Genomic DNA, 14,516 nt, shown 5'->3' on the forward strand with positions numbered 1-14,516 from the left:
GTAAATACAAAACAATAAAACTTCAGGAAACAATGGACACACTCATAGAAATGCAAAGTGCTCTGGGAAGTCTCAGCAATAGCATTGAACAAGTAGAAGTAAGAAATTCAGAGCTCAAAGACAAGCTTCTTGAATTAACCAAATCCAACAAAGACAAAAAAGAATAAGAAAATATGAGTAAAGCCTCCAAGAAGTCTGGGATTACGTTAAATGACCAAACCTAAGAATTGCCATCATTCCTGTAGAAGAAAAGATATCTAAAAGTCTGGAAAACAGATTTGGGGGAATAAATGAGGAAAACTTCCCCAGCCTTGCTAGAGACCTAGCCATCCAAATACAAGAAACACAAAGAACACCTGGGAAATTCATCACAAAAAGATCTTCACCTAGGCACGTTGTCATCAGGTTATCTACAGTTAAGACAAAGGAAAGAATCTTAAGAGCTATGAGACAAAAGTACCAGGTAACCTATAAAAGAAAACCTATCAGATTAACAGCAGATTTCTCAGCAGAAACCCTACAAGCTAGAAGGAATTGGGGCCCTATCTTCAGCCTTTTCAAACAAAACAATTATCAGTCAAGAATTTTGTATCCATCGAAGCTAAGCTTCATATATGAAGGAAAGATATAGTCTTTTTCAGACAAACAAGTGCTGAGAAAATGTGCCATTACAAAGCCACCACTACAAGAATTGTTAAAAGGAGTACTAAATCTTGAAACAAATCCTGGAAACACACCAAAACAGAACCTCTTTAAAGCACACATCTCATAGGACCTATAAAACAAAAATACAATTAAAAAAAAAAGGTACACAGGCAACAAATAGCATGATGAATAGAACGGTACCTCATATCTCAACACTTAACATTGAATGTAAATGGCCTAAATGTTCCACTTAAAAGATACGGAATTACAGAATGGATGAGAATTCACCAGCCAACTATCTGCTGCCTTCAAGAGATTCACCTAAAGGATTCCCATAAGGATCCACACAAACTTAAGGTAAAGGGGTGGAAAAAGAAAACATATGCAAATAGACAAGAAAAGCAAGCAGGAGTAGCTATTCTTATATTAGACAAAACAAACCTTCAAACAACAGCAGTTAAAAAAGACAAAAAGTGACATTATATAATGTCTCTATTTATATAATGATAAAAGGCCTTGTCCAACAGGAAAATATCACAATTCTAAACATATATGCATCTAACACCATAACTCCCAAATTTATAAAACAGTTACTAGTAGACCTAAGAAATGAGATAGACAGCAACACAATAATAGTGGGGGACTTCAATACTCCACTGACAGCACTAGACAGGTCATCAAGACAGAAAGTCAGCAAAGAAACAATGGATTTAAATGGAACACATGGACTTAACAGATATATACAGAATATTCCATCCAACAACCGCAGAATATACAGTATTCTATTCAACAGTGCATGGAACTTACTCCAAGATATACCACATGATAGGCCAAAAATGAGCCTCAATAAATTTAAGAAAATTGAAATTATGTCAAGTACTCACTCGGACCATAGTGGAATAAAACTGGAAATGAACTCTGAAAGGAAATTTCAAAACCATGCAAATACATGGAAATTAAATAACCTGCTCTGGAATGATTGCCAGGTCAAAAATCAAGGTGGAAATTTAAAAATTCTTTGAACTGCATAACAATAGTGACAAAACCTATCAAAACCTCTGGGATATGGCAAAGGTGGTGCTAAGAGGAAAGTTCATAGCCCTAAACTCCTACATCAAAAAAGTCTGAAAGAGCACAGACAGTCTAAGGTCACACCTCATGGAACTAGGGAAACAAGATCAAACCAAACTCAATCTCAGCAGAAGAGAGGAAATAACCAAAATCAGAGCAGAATTAAATAAAATTGAAACAAAAATAAAATACAAAAGATACATGAAACAAACAGCTGGTTCTTTGAAAAGACAAATAAAATTCATAGACCATTAGCAAGATTAGCCAGGAAAAGAAGAGAGAAAAGCTAGATAAGCTCAATAAGAAATGAAACAGGAGATATTACAATGGACACCACAGAAATACAAAAGGTTATTCAAGGCTACTATGAACACCTTTATATGAATAAACTAGAAAACCTAGAAGAGATGGATAAATTGCTGGAAAGATACAACCCTCCTAGCTTAAATCAGAAAGAATTAGATACCCCAAACAGACCAATAAGAAGCAGCAATATTTAAATGGTAATTTAAAAATTACCAACAAAAAAAAGTCCAGGACCAGACAGATTCGCAGCAGAATTCTACCACACATTCAAAGAGGGATTGGTACCAATCCTATTGACACTATTCCACAAGATAGAGAAAGAGGGAACCCTCTCTAAATTATTCTAAAGCTGATATTATCCTAATAATAAAACCAGGAAAGGACATAACCAAAAAAGAAAACTATAGACCAATATCCCTGATGAATATAGATGCTAAAATCCTTAAGAAAATACAAGCTAACCGAATCCAACAACATATCAAAAAGAGAATTCACCATGATCAAGTGGGTTTCATACCAGGGATACAGGGACAGTTTCACATACACAAGTCAATAAATGGGATACACCACATAAACAGAATTAGAAACAACAATCGCATGATCATCTCAATAGATGCAGAGAAAGCATTTGGCAAAATCCAGCATCCCTTTATGATTAAAACTCTCAGCAAAATCAGCATACAAGGGACATACCTCAATGTGATAAAAACCATCTATGACAAACCCACAGCCAACATAATATTAAAGGGGGAAAAGTTTAAAGGATTTCCTCTTAGAACTGGAACAACACAAGGAAGCCCACCCTCACCCCTCCTCTTCAACATAATACTGGAAGTCCTAGACAGAACAATCAGACAAGAGAAAGAGATAAATGGCATCGAAATTGGTAAAGAGGAAGTCAAAGTGTCACTGTTTGCTGATGATATGATCATTTACCTAGAAAACCCTAGAGACTCCTCCAGAAATCTCCAAGAACTGAGAAAATAATTCAGCAAAGTTTCCACATATAAAATTAATGCACACAAATCAGTAGCTCTTCTATGCACCAAAAGCAACCAAGCTGAGAATAAAATCAAGAACTCAATCCCTTTTACAATAGCTAAACAAAACAAAACAAAACAAAAAACTTAATAACATATCTAACCAAGGAAGTGAAAGACCTCTACAAGGAAAACTACAAAACACTGCTGAAAGAAATCATAGATCACACAAGCAAATGGAAACACATCCCATGCTCATGGATGGGTAGAATCAATATTGTGAAAATCACCACACTGCCAAAAGCAATCTACAAATTCAATGCAAGTGCCACCAAAATACCATCATCATTCTTCACAGAATTGGAAAAAATAATCATAAATTAATATGGAACAAAAAAATAGCCCACATAGCCAAAGCAAGACTAAGCAAAAAGAACAAATCTGGAGGCATCACACTACCTGATTTCAAACTATACTATAAGGCCATGGTTACCAAAATAGTGTGGTACTGGTATAAAAATAGGCACATAGACAAATGGAACAGAATAGAGAACCCAGAAATAAACCCAAATACTTACAGCCAACTGATCTTTGACAAAGCATACAAAAACATAAAGTGGGGAAAGGACAACCTTTTCACCAAATGGTGCTGAGATAATTGGCTAGCCATATGTAGGAAAATGAAACTGGATTCTCATCTCTCACCTTACACAAAAATCAACTCAAAATGGATTAAGGACTTAAATCTAAGACCTGAAACTATAAAAATTCTAGAAGATAACATTGAACAAAACCTTCTAGACATTGGCTTAAGCAAGGATTTCATGATGAAGAACCCAAAAACAAATGCAATAAAAATGAAAATAAACAGCTAGGACTTAATTAAACTAAAGAGCTTTTGCACGGCAAAAGGAGCAGTCAGCACAGCAGACAACCCACAGAGTGGGATAAAATCTTTACAATCTATATGTCTGACAAAGGACTAATATCCAGAATCTACAACAAATTCAAACAAATCAGCAAGAAAAAAACAAACAATCCTATCAAAAATCGGGATAAGGACACGAATAGATGATTCTCAAAAGAAGATATACAAATGGCCAACAAACATATGAAAAAAATGCTCAACACCACTAATGATCAGGGAAATGCAAATCAAAACCACAATGTGATACCACCTTACTCCTACAAGAATGGCCATAATCAAAAAATAAAAAAAAAAAATAGTAGATGTCGGAGTGGATGCCAACAGGGAACACTGCTACACTGGTGGTGGGAATGCAAACTAATACAACCACTATGCAAAACAGTGTGAAGTTTCCTTAAAGAACTACCATTTGATTCAGCAATCCCACTACTGGGTATCTACCTAGAGGGAGAGAAGTCATTATACAAAAATGATACTCGCACACGCATGTTTATAGCAGCACAATTCATAATGGCAAAAACGTGAAACAAATCCATCAATCCATGAGTGGATAAAGAAACTGTGAGATATATATATATATCATGTATGTGTGTGTGTGTGTGTGTGTGTGTGTGTGTATAGTTAAATACTACTCAGCCATAAAAAGGAATGAATTAATGGCATTCACAGCGACCTGGATGATATTGTAGACTATTATTCTAAGTGAAATAACTCAGAAATGGAAAACCAAACATCATATGTTCTCACTCGTAAGTGGGAGCTAAGCTATGAGGACTCAAAGACATAAGAATGACACAATGGACTCTGGGGACTCAGGGGTAAAGGGTGGGTGGGAACGGGGTGAGAGAAAAAAGACTTCAAACAGTGTTCAGTGTATACTGCTAAGGTGATGAGTGCACCAAAAGCTCACATATCACCGCTAAAGAACTTACCCATGTAACCAAATACCACCTGTTCCCCAATAACCTATGGAAATTAAAAAAAAATTAAATAAATAAAAAATAAAGTTAAAAAGAAAGATTTTTAAAAAGATAATTGGTAAAGAGGGAGAGAAAACCACATTTTCCAAAGTCATATTTACTGTTCTAAACTTTTACTATAATCTATTGAAGAGTTAGAACAATCCCACAGATGGGAATCAGCATACCCAGACTTGCCCTCTTTCGGTGTGGCCTTGGGCATGTTACTTCACTATTCCTAGCTTTGGTTTCTCCATCCTAAAAATTACAGGACTGAAATAGGTCAGTGTTCTTAAAACTGTGTTTTCTAAGCACTGGGAGATCAGAACAAACTGAAGAATGATCTTCGTGGTGGAACTGAACAGACAAGAATTGAACAAACAAGAATCTCATCCCCACACAGATCAGCTTGCCTTATAGAACTCTTAATATAATGTAGTTCTACAGAAGAAGCCAAACCAAATCAAAATAAATTAACACAATCCAGTCTGAAAAATCTTTAGGCTAGATGATATCTGTGGTCACTTTTACCATGGCTTTCTCAAATACTGAGCTCCATATATGGAGCATTCTGTACTACTACTTTCTGTGATTATAATGATAATCAATAGCAATAAAGACCTTAGACTCTACAAATTTCAAACTTCAGGCTATATTCAATGCACTTTTGGTATTATGAATTTTTCAATTCCAATGATTTGAAAGCAGATAAGCCATTCTTATTGCTTATGCTAACTCTGTGTGTGTGTGTATCTCAATCTAATAATTTGAGCAATTTCATGATACAGCTAGCATTTTTTAGTGTTTGCTCTGTGTCACCTAGTATATTAAAAGCTTAAAATGTATTTTCTAGTTCAATCCTTAGAAAAACTCTTTTAAGTAATATTATTATTCCCAACCCAGAAATGCATAAACTCTAGCACAAATAATTTAACTAGCTTGCTCATGAGCCACAGGTAGTAAAAGGCAAGGGTGGGACTTGAACCTAAGTCTACTTGTCTATGACTTTATGTTGTACTTATCCTATGAGGAGATTCAAATAATCAGATAGTTATCAAATGGAGCAATTAAAATATATAGATCTCTTTGATACATAAAAAAATAAAATTAAAAAAAAAACGAGGATATTAAATCCCTCTGTGAGAAGAGCTAGGCTTTCTCCAGCAGGAAAGTTTCATCCAATGAGTAGGAAGAAGAAGAGTTTAAGGTTTGCCCAGAATCACGGGGGCAATGGTATGACTATGAAACACTATTACTTTATTTCCTTATTTGATTTTTCAAATGTGAGCTTGGCTGAAAGTCTTTAGCTAAGTTAATGACATTAAAACAAACAACAGCATATGCTAAGTGAACTGCTATAGTCAAAAGCAGTGACAACTGTGTATGTTTTGGGGAGGTGGTAAGATATGAAATAGGGAAAGTATGATGAAACAGATATCCCATTGTAATGCCACCTCCTGGACCAAGAAGACTAATAAATACGTAATGGGTGTTGACTCCAAAGATGCTTCATTTTAATCTTTTAATTGCATATGAATAAAGCTTTAATGGAGCAGATTAGATCCATGGCACAATATTCTAAAGAGACCTGGATAGTGTGTTTCTACAAACTCTGAGCAGGTCAGTAGCTGGATGACTCCTTATAATTCAAAGATACTCATCCCTTTTATTAATAATTGTTTAAGCAATTCAGTCAAAAAATAAGGGATCGCCATACAATGAGCCCTATGATTCAGACTGTTATATTCAGAAAATCTTCTTATAACTCTTGAAGCGATGGTAACTTGCATCCTAAATTGAGTTTTAGAGCTGCTCTGTCTTAATACAGGTTTTCACAGGTGAAACAGTTTCTCGGGATGTTAGCTAACTAACAACTCAACCCCAGTCTGGGCTGTTCATTTTTATTTTGCAGCTTTATTCATTATCTATTCTCAACAAGTATCTGTGAAGGTTGAAGAAAAAGAATTATCACAAAATTTATTTAAATAAAGTTTTTACAGAAAAAAAAAGAGAGAGAGTAGACAAGGGAAGGACCTTGACCTCAACTTTTTCCTTAACTATGAATCATTGACACAAAACATTGTATTTTTAAATTTTTCTCATGAGGTATAATTAGAAATTCCAATGAAAAATACTAAGGAATAAACGTAGAAACAGGAGATAAACATGACCAATATGAGAGAGATTTGTTAGCTATTGTAAGATTTTACCTTTTTGATAACTAAATGTCATGAACAACTGATTTTTATAGCGTTCTCAGCCAATAAGCACAGGAAACATATAGTATTAATAAAAATAATACTATACAAATGAATAGTGTTAATCCATTCATAGGCTCTTCTAATCCTTCTATTATATGCTAATGCATCTGGCATGAAATTCTATTTATTCTGTTTCTTTTTTCAGTGTTTCTCCTGATTTCTTTGTCAAATTCAACATCTTTAAAGGTAAATAATATTTCATTTTACCAACATGCTACAGTTGTTTGTTCATTTTTCAGAGTAGGTAGTTGAGCTACTTCAAAATGACATTATTTTGCAGGTTACAGATCTTTACAACTTTGACAAGTTCCTGATTTTCACATGACAATAATTTTTATCTCACCTTCTTGAAAAATGCATGCTAAGACTGTGAGCTTTGGGGTTAATTTGTGGTTTTAGCCCCTACATTTTCACATTTAAGGGAAACATCTGTCCTACTAATCATTGTTGTTTTTATGTCAACTGACAATGCATTCAAATACTGATTAAAATAAGAAGACGCCATGGGCTTCCAGTGCATATCAAACAGAAGAACAGTGAACACCCAGATTACATTAGAAGGGCTGTGACTGAAGACATTTAGAGTATGTGTTGATAGGGTAATTATTAGGTGGAGTAAATTGCAATGTAGAAGCCTCAAAAAGTACTTGTATAGTTTCTTTTCCACAAAAGAGGTCTTGTGTTTGAAAAAAAAAAAGAAGCTTTTAAATTCTAGTAACTTCCAAAATCAATTGCATCAAGTTCAATTGTAAGAATATTTTTAGTGTTCCTCTCTGAAATGCATAATACATATTAATTTTGAGTGAATAATTTTTAGTACTGGAAACCATACCTGATCTGGTGGTTTCTTCTTCACTCCATGCAGTGAGAATCAATAGATTGATGTGGTGAGACAGTTACCTGGGGTGATCTAAAATGAAAAAGGCATTTTAAAATTAGGAAAAGAAACCTGCAAACTTCAATAATAATGGCCTCATTATAGGATGTTTTTCAGTCAATCAGCAACATTTACTGTGTATCCACTGTGTACTGAGCCCAGTTTTATGTGGAGATGCAAAAGAAAGAGTAGAGAGAATCTAGCTTAATGCTGATAAATACTTGTGAAATAAATGAATAGTAAATGAAAATAGAAAAAAAAATCATAATCATTTTTCTGGATGACTAGTTGGTATAAATTATTTGGGAAGGAAAGATATCACATATTTGATATATGTATTTATGTTATCATTCAAAAATATTTTAATTTGTATCACTTTTTATATGCTGAGCAGAGAGACATAGTACCTCCGAGCTTAAAGCTTTGGTTTCAAGGAGCATATACACTGGGGATGCATAAAGAAACTAAAATTTCTGAGATCTCACTGTGTTCAGTGTTTGCTTTTATGAAGCTTATTGGGGTAATCACTTTTGTCTCTCAGAAATATCTTATTTCAACATGGTTATTTACACGGCAACTGGGATTAAGGTAATGAACACCATTTATAGTAGTGTCAAACTCAAGCCTGCTACTGATATCAGTTTACTTTGACCATGACCCGGGAGTAGTTACTAGACAATTCACCAAAGGCTATAGGCAAACCAAAGATATGGCTGGCAAATGGATAAAGAAGATCAATAAAAATGATATAGGCCAATGAAACAAGACTTCATGTTTTATTTCTCATTATTGGATTTACAGTTAGAAAGTGTTTGGCACACAGTGAATACTTAATAAAAGCAAGCTAAATTAATAAGTGAGGAACGCCAGGAAGATGTTACTCAAATATCTATATCAAATAAGCACCCAAATAATAGAAATGCTTAGCACCATCTTTGAATTATCTATGATTATAATCTTTATTTAAAATAAATAATAGCATTGTATTTATAATTGGAAGAAAACATTATTTTGCCAGCTATAGCCATAGCAGTTTTAAATACACACAGGAACTTCTTAAATAGAGGTCCCTTGTTTTAACGTAATTTGATGGAGTTTTTCAAGTTTTTAATTGATGTTTTTTAAAGATGAACTGCTTTCTACAAGAGAAAAAGAAGAATTTGGAGATCCCAGGTACTCTGAAAGGTAGAAGGGATAAGATGAGGGGAGGAGAACAGAGGAGGAAGAAGAGGAAAGAAGGAATCAATGAAATGGATGGCCATTCCCAAAGACTTCCAAATTTTCAGTAACATAGACAAAATTCATGTATAATGTGATATAGACATACTTTTGTATATATTGGAAAAAGGAATGCATTTCAGATGGAATTTACACAGCTTGGAAGAATATAAACTCCCTAGGTAATTAACACACATTTTAAGAAGAGCTATTTAAATTTCATATGCCATGAAATTCAGAGAGGTATTCAAAAAATTTCATATAGATTAAAGATCTTGAAGAACATAAATACCACAATATTATTTATGCAATATAAAATATAAATATTAATCTCAGTGTGGTAGGCTGAATAACCACTCCCCACCTCCAAGATGTGCACCTTCCAGTCTCTAGAGCCTGTGAATGTTCCCACACGTGGCAAAAGGGACTGTACAGATGTGATTAAATTAAGGATCTTGAGATGGAGACATTGTTCTGGATTATCTGGGTAGGCCCAAATATAACCAGAAAGGTCCTTATAAGTAACAGATGGAGCAAGAGGGACCATCACAGAGAGATTTGAATATGCTATGCTGCTGGTTTTGAGATGATAGAAGGGACCATATAAGCAAAGGATGCAGGGGCCTGTAGAAATTGAAAAAGGCCAGGAAAAAAATTCTCCCCTAAAGACTCTAAATTTATGCAAAATTGTTAGACCAACAATAAGCAACTAATACACTAAGTAAAATCTTCATTAACTAGGAGTCAAATTTGGATTGAGACTATCAGAAGTTTTCAACACATGGTCAAATAATAAGAAAACAATCAGATTGTTTAGGTATATGGAGAGGGAGAGGATACACACCACTGAAGTGAAGCCCTTAATATGGTAAATTTTATTTTATGTAAAATTTTATATTATGCAAATTATATCTAAAAAAACAATAAATCACCTGTGAATAAAGATTGCACAATAATAAGCAAGTTTTATTTTAATCTACTGTTTGAACCATTTCAATGCAACATTAATCTATTTTCTTCTGTTTTCTGAAAATATGATGATGATAATCATAACAATTTTGAAGACAATAACCCTGTTGCTTTTTGTCCATCCTGAATCTTTTAGAGTCTATTCCTAACCTAAAGAAATATAATACATTAAAGAAAAAAAACACTTTCTAAATATAATACTCACCATTCAATTACTTGATTCTGACCCACTACGGAGTCTGATCCATTCCCTAACATTATTCCTTACTTCTTTTTGACCGCCTTATTTTTTTACGGATTTCTATCCAACTTAACCTCAGCCCCAGATTCTTTTTGTCAACCTGATTCTACTCTGAATACCGCTTTCACCTCTGCTCCAGAGTGACTCTGTGATCTGCCTTTCAAGAGGGACCTAGTGCCTGGGCTTGGCTTTCCTCTACACTGAGATACAACTAGACAGTCCACCCCCAAATCCAGAGCAGATAATGGAAAGTATCTTTCTCTACATCATCATCATCAGGATATTGGTCAATATCATAATAGAAAGAAAAATGGAATTATGAAAAAAGTAAGTAGGTCAAGATAGTGCCTGTAAGGAAGGCTTTTTTTTGTGGTGGAACCTTGAAGATAGTAAGGAGCTTGGTACATATGATGGGGAGACACGAGCTCAGATGTGGAGAGAGAGAGCAAATGAAGATGGTCCAGAAAATCCAGCTCCATCTTACTATAGCCCACAGCTAATAGTATTGTTCTAGAGATTAGAGAAGATTGGAGAAAAAAATAAAACCTGATTCAGCTTAGCAGTTTTTCAGTTAACAATATTGAACACTGTATCAATAAAATATTACTCCAAGCATCCATCACAAAGATCACAATGAAAGAAAGAGATTTGAGTGTTCAGTGCTCTGAAGATTTTTATAACATTCACTTCTTGGATTCACATTTAAGAGGACTGTGTCAACAGAAATCTTAGGAATATATTTTATATTTTATGAAGTAGCACTTTTATTTGTAAGCTGATATTTAGTGACTGCGATGGGCCAAGAATTGTGATAATTACTTTCTGTGTATCATATTATTCAGTCATCATAACAAATGCAAAATTTGGTACTATCTTTTTTATTTTATAAACTTCAAAACTAAAGATCAAAGAAATTAAATAACTTTATCCAATTCGTAAACATTGATACAGATTCAATTTCATGTCTGTCCTACTATAAACTTGTGCTTTAAACCCTTTGGGGATATAACATCTTTTTATATACAAATAGTGTAGCATGTTGCCACTACTAAAGCCAAAATTTCAGCTTTAAAAAAAGATCATTTGGGTCTTCTATAAAACGTAGATAATGTTATTCACAAGGCAAAGTGTCTTTGTGCTATATTTATTGCTTTTTTCTCTCATTTGAGGACATATGCCTGATAGAAAATAGCTGAATTTTTCTCATAGAGAGAGCCCTTTCCTTCTTTCAGCATTTTGCCACTATTGCAAAAAGATTGTCCCAATTTCAAAGAACAGATGCAACGACTAATGGCAAATAAGTAATGGAAGCTTTTATCGGTGACTCAGTAAGTTTCAAAACTTAAAATATATAGAAAAGTGTCACTCTGGAAAACAGAATTATTTAAAGCCGCTCCTAATATTTCAGCTTGGCTGCAGACTAGTAAAGTGATGCCAGAAATTAACAAAACACATCAGTTTCAGAGATCTATAATTAATCTTGTCAGTGGATGTGGCAGGACAGATTCCTATTTAAACTTGCATCTTGATGAGACTTCTCCCTCATTTACTGTATCAGTACAGAACTCACTAGGGACTCAAGGGATCTAAATCCATCACAGTGGTTTTATAGTCCAGTTCATGCTTGTTGCATGCCCTGACTTGTGCTTGGTGGAATTAAATATTTAACTAACTGTGACCATGGTATTGTTGAAAAAGCGGCAGTTTTTACTGCATTTTTTATACACACTGTTGAAGAACAAATATAAAATTAAAAAGTCTCTGTCCAAGACTTGAGATAGAATTAATGGTCAGGGGGAAAATGCAATCTGTGCTTAGTTCCTGTAACTGAATTATATTACAAAGCTTTCTAAATATAGGTATGCATCATAGTCTGTAATGGTTAGAGTGAAATGTGAAGGATCATAAGCAATAATTCTATCATTAAATTTTAATGTGGAAGCACAACTTGGATAAGAACGCATGCTTCTAAACCTTATAATACTAGAGAAGGCAAATTATTTTGAAACCTGAGACATGAGTTAAATTATTATCTTTTGGTACCACTTAAAACAGACAAAACAATTGTAGTTATGAGAAAAATGAAGATCTCTTAGTAAACAAATGGGTAAATTATAGAGTTTTATTTTGATCAGACTTATTTCTTGTTATTTAATTTGCTCTAGAAAAACATTTAAAAAGAAAAAGACTAAAAGAATGGAGTTAATTGTTAGTTTTGCTCATATGCTTTCTATTTGCCATTGTTCTTACTTTTTAAGTTTCTGTTGTTAACCAATAAAGCACAGCATGACACTAGGTTGTAATATGACATGCCCTTTATTCATTTAACATTACAATAAAGTTAATAAAATAGAGAAGTGTTTCTATTATCAGAATAGCAAAAATGACAAAAGAAGAACAGTTTAAATTCTCAAATTTAAGTCCAAGTAATTTGTAATCTGCATAGTGTCAGAGAGGTAGGGTATGATCTATGCTGAGATGTGCATTAGAATAGTGGAAAGCAAAACAGAAATAAATATATATATATAATATGCATAGCAGGTAAAAGTCTAGGACTTACTGGATCCAGTTACAGTGATTTCTTGATATTCTATGTAGGAACCTCCTTGATTTAATGTGAGAGTAATTTTAGATAACTGCTATTCTTTGGGCCCATTTTAGGCCAGTTGCCTTGAATTGGCACAAAACATTAATTTTCTTTGTATTTTATTGAATATGAACACTGTATTGTATGCTTATTTTGTCTATTTGTTGATTATTTGTCTTCGCTACGATGGAGGTTTTACGGTGATAATGATTGTCTCTCTTTCAGCCTTTTTACACAAAGACTTTTGAAGATTGATTTACTTTGATTGTTTGTGAGGACCCAAAGACCATCTGATGTCTAACATGCAGACATCAGACCGTAATTGTTTTTCTCTAGGTGCTTCAATCCAGGTTTATCAAGGGTTCAGACCCATGGGGATAAAGGAAGTAGTGATCATTTATCATCATAAAAGTTTGAAAAGTTTTCCCAGAGCAGCTGTATTCACAATTCTATGTATTTTCTCATGCAAAGTTAATCTGGAATCTGTTTCTTTCTCTACCTTTATTTCTTCGTAATGTTTTGTTCACTTGCTAATGTTTACTCTACTCATTCCAAATTTCTTCCACTTTCTAGAATGCATCCCATGCTTCACTGTCTCTGGTCCTTCAGTCCATCTGTCTGAAATAGTCTTTTCCTTCGATCCCACTGTTGTGTTCAGCTGGTGGGCTTTTACTCATCCTTAAGGTCAGTCCAGGTGTCACTTCTTTTGAGAAATCTTTTTCTGAGTCTCTGAATCTAGGTTTGATGTCTCTGTTATATGATCTCATATTATCACTGATGTTCCTATCACAAGGTTTACCATTCCTATCATCATCTCCATTATAATTATTTGAGTGACAGCTTCCAATGGAGAAGAAGCTCCCTGAAGGCCTAGTCCATGACATGGTTATTCATCTTTCTGTCTCCACATATTTATTAGGTCCCTAATATATGCATAAATATATATATATATATAAACATATGTTTATGTATAGTGGTAAATAATTTGGACCTTATCCAGTGATGAGTAGAAATATCACTATGTCATGAAAATATATGATCACTAATATTCTCTGAAAAACTGGAAAATGCCAAATTCTTTAACATACTTTTTTTATAAAGAAAAGAAAGATTCAAAATACGAAAACAACCTTCCATTTAATATACTCTTGGGATATCTCTCTCAGGTCTGGGTCCTGAGATGCCAAATTTTTGCCATCTAGAGAGCTCAGATATGCAGTTCAGCCCTTCACTGATCACACTGGATTCATAGGTGAGCTAATCTGTAGGCTTTTATGACACTTGCTTTATGGTATGAGTGCTGGAGGCTGTTACCACTTTTCACTAAAAGGAGATAAGACCACGATTAGAATGATCTGCAATGCTATTAGCAAGATTATAACATGCATTTTGCCATATTATAATGTTGTATGATTCAATATTTTTCTAGGTGATTATTTTCTCACAGTTACTTATTTAATTATTCTATAAAACA

General features: G+C 33.9%; 1 long non-coding RNA gene across 1 annotated transcript in view; it reads right to left on the reverse strand.

Annotated features, from left to right (window-relative positions):
• Positions 1 to 14,516, reverse strand: part of LOC134759294 (uncharacterized) — a 1,134,411-nt gene that overhangs the window by 386,789 nt on the left and 733,106 nt on the right. The window contains exon 3 of the long non-coding RNA XR_010135400.1: positions 7,983 to 8,060. This is a non-coding gene — a long non-coding RNA (uncharacterized lncRNA). The remainder of the gene's footprint in view (positions 1 to 7,982; positions 8,061 to 14,516) is intronic.

This window comes from Gorilla gorilla, chromosome 9, assembly GCF_029281585.2.
Source record: "Gorilla gorilla gorilla isolate KB3781 chromosome 9, NHGRI_mGorGor1-v2.1_pri, whole genome shotgun sequence".
Taxonomy (NCBI): Eukaryota; Metazoa; Chordata; class Mammalia; order Primates; family Hominidae; genus Gorilla; species Gorilla gorilla.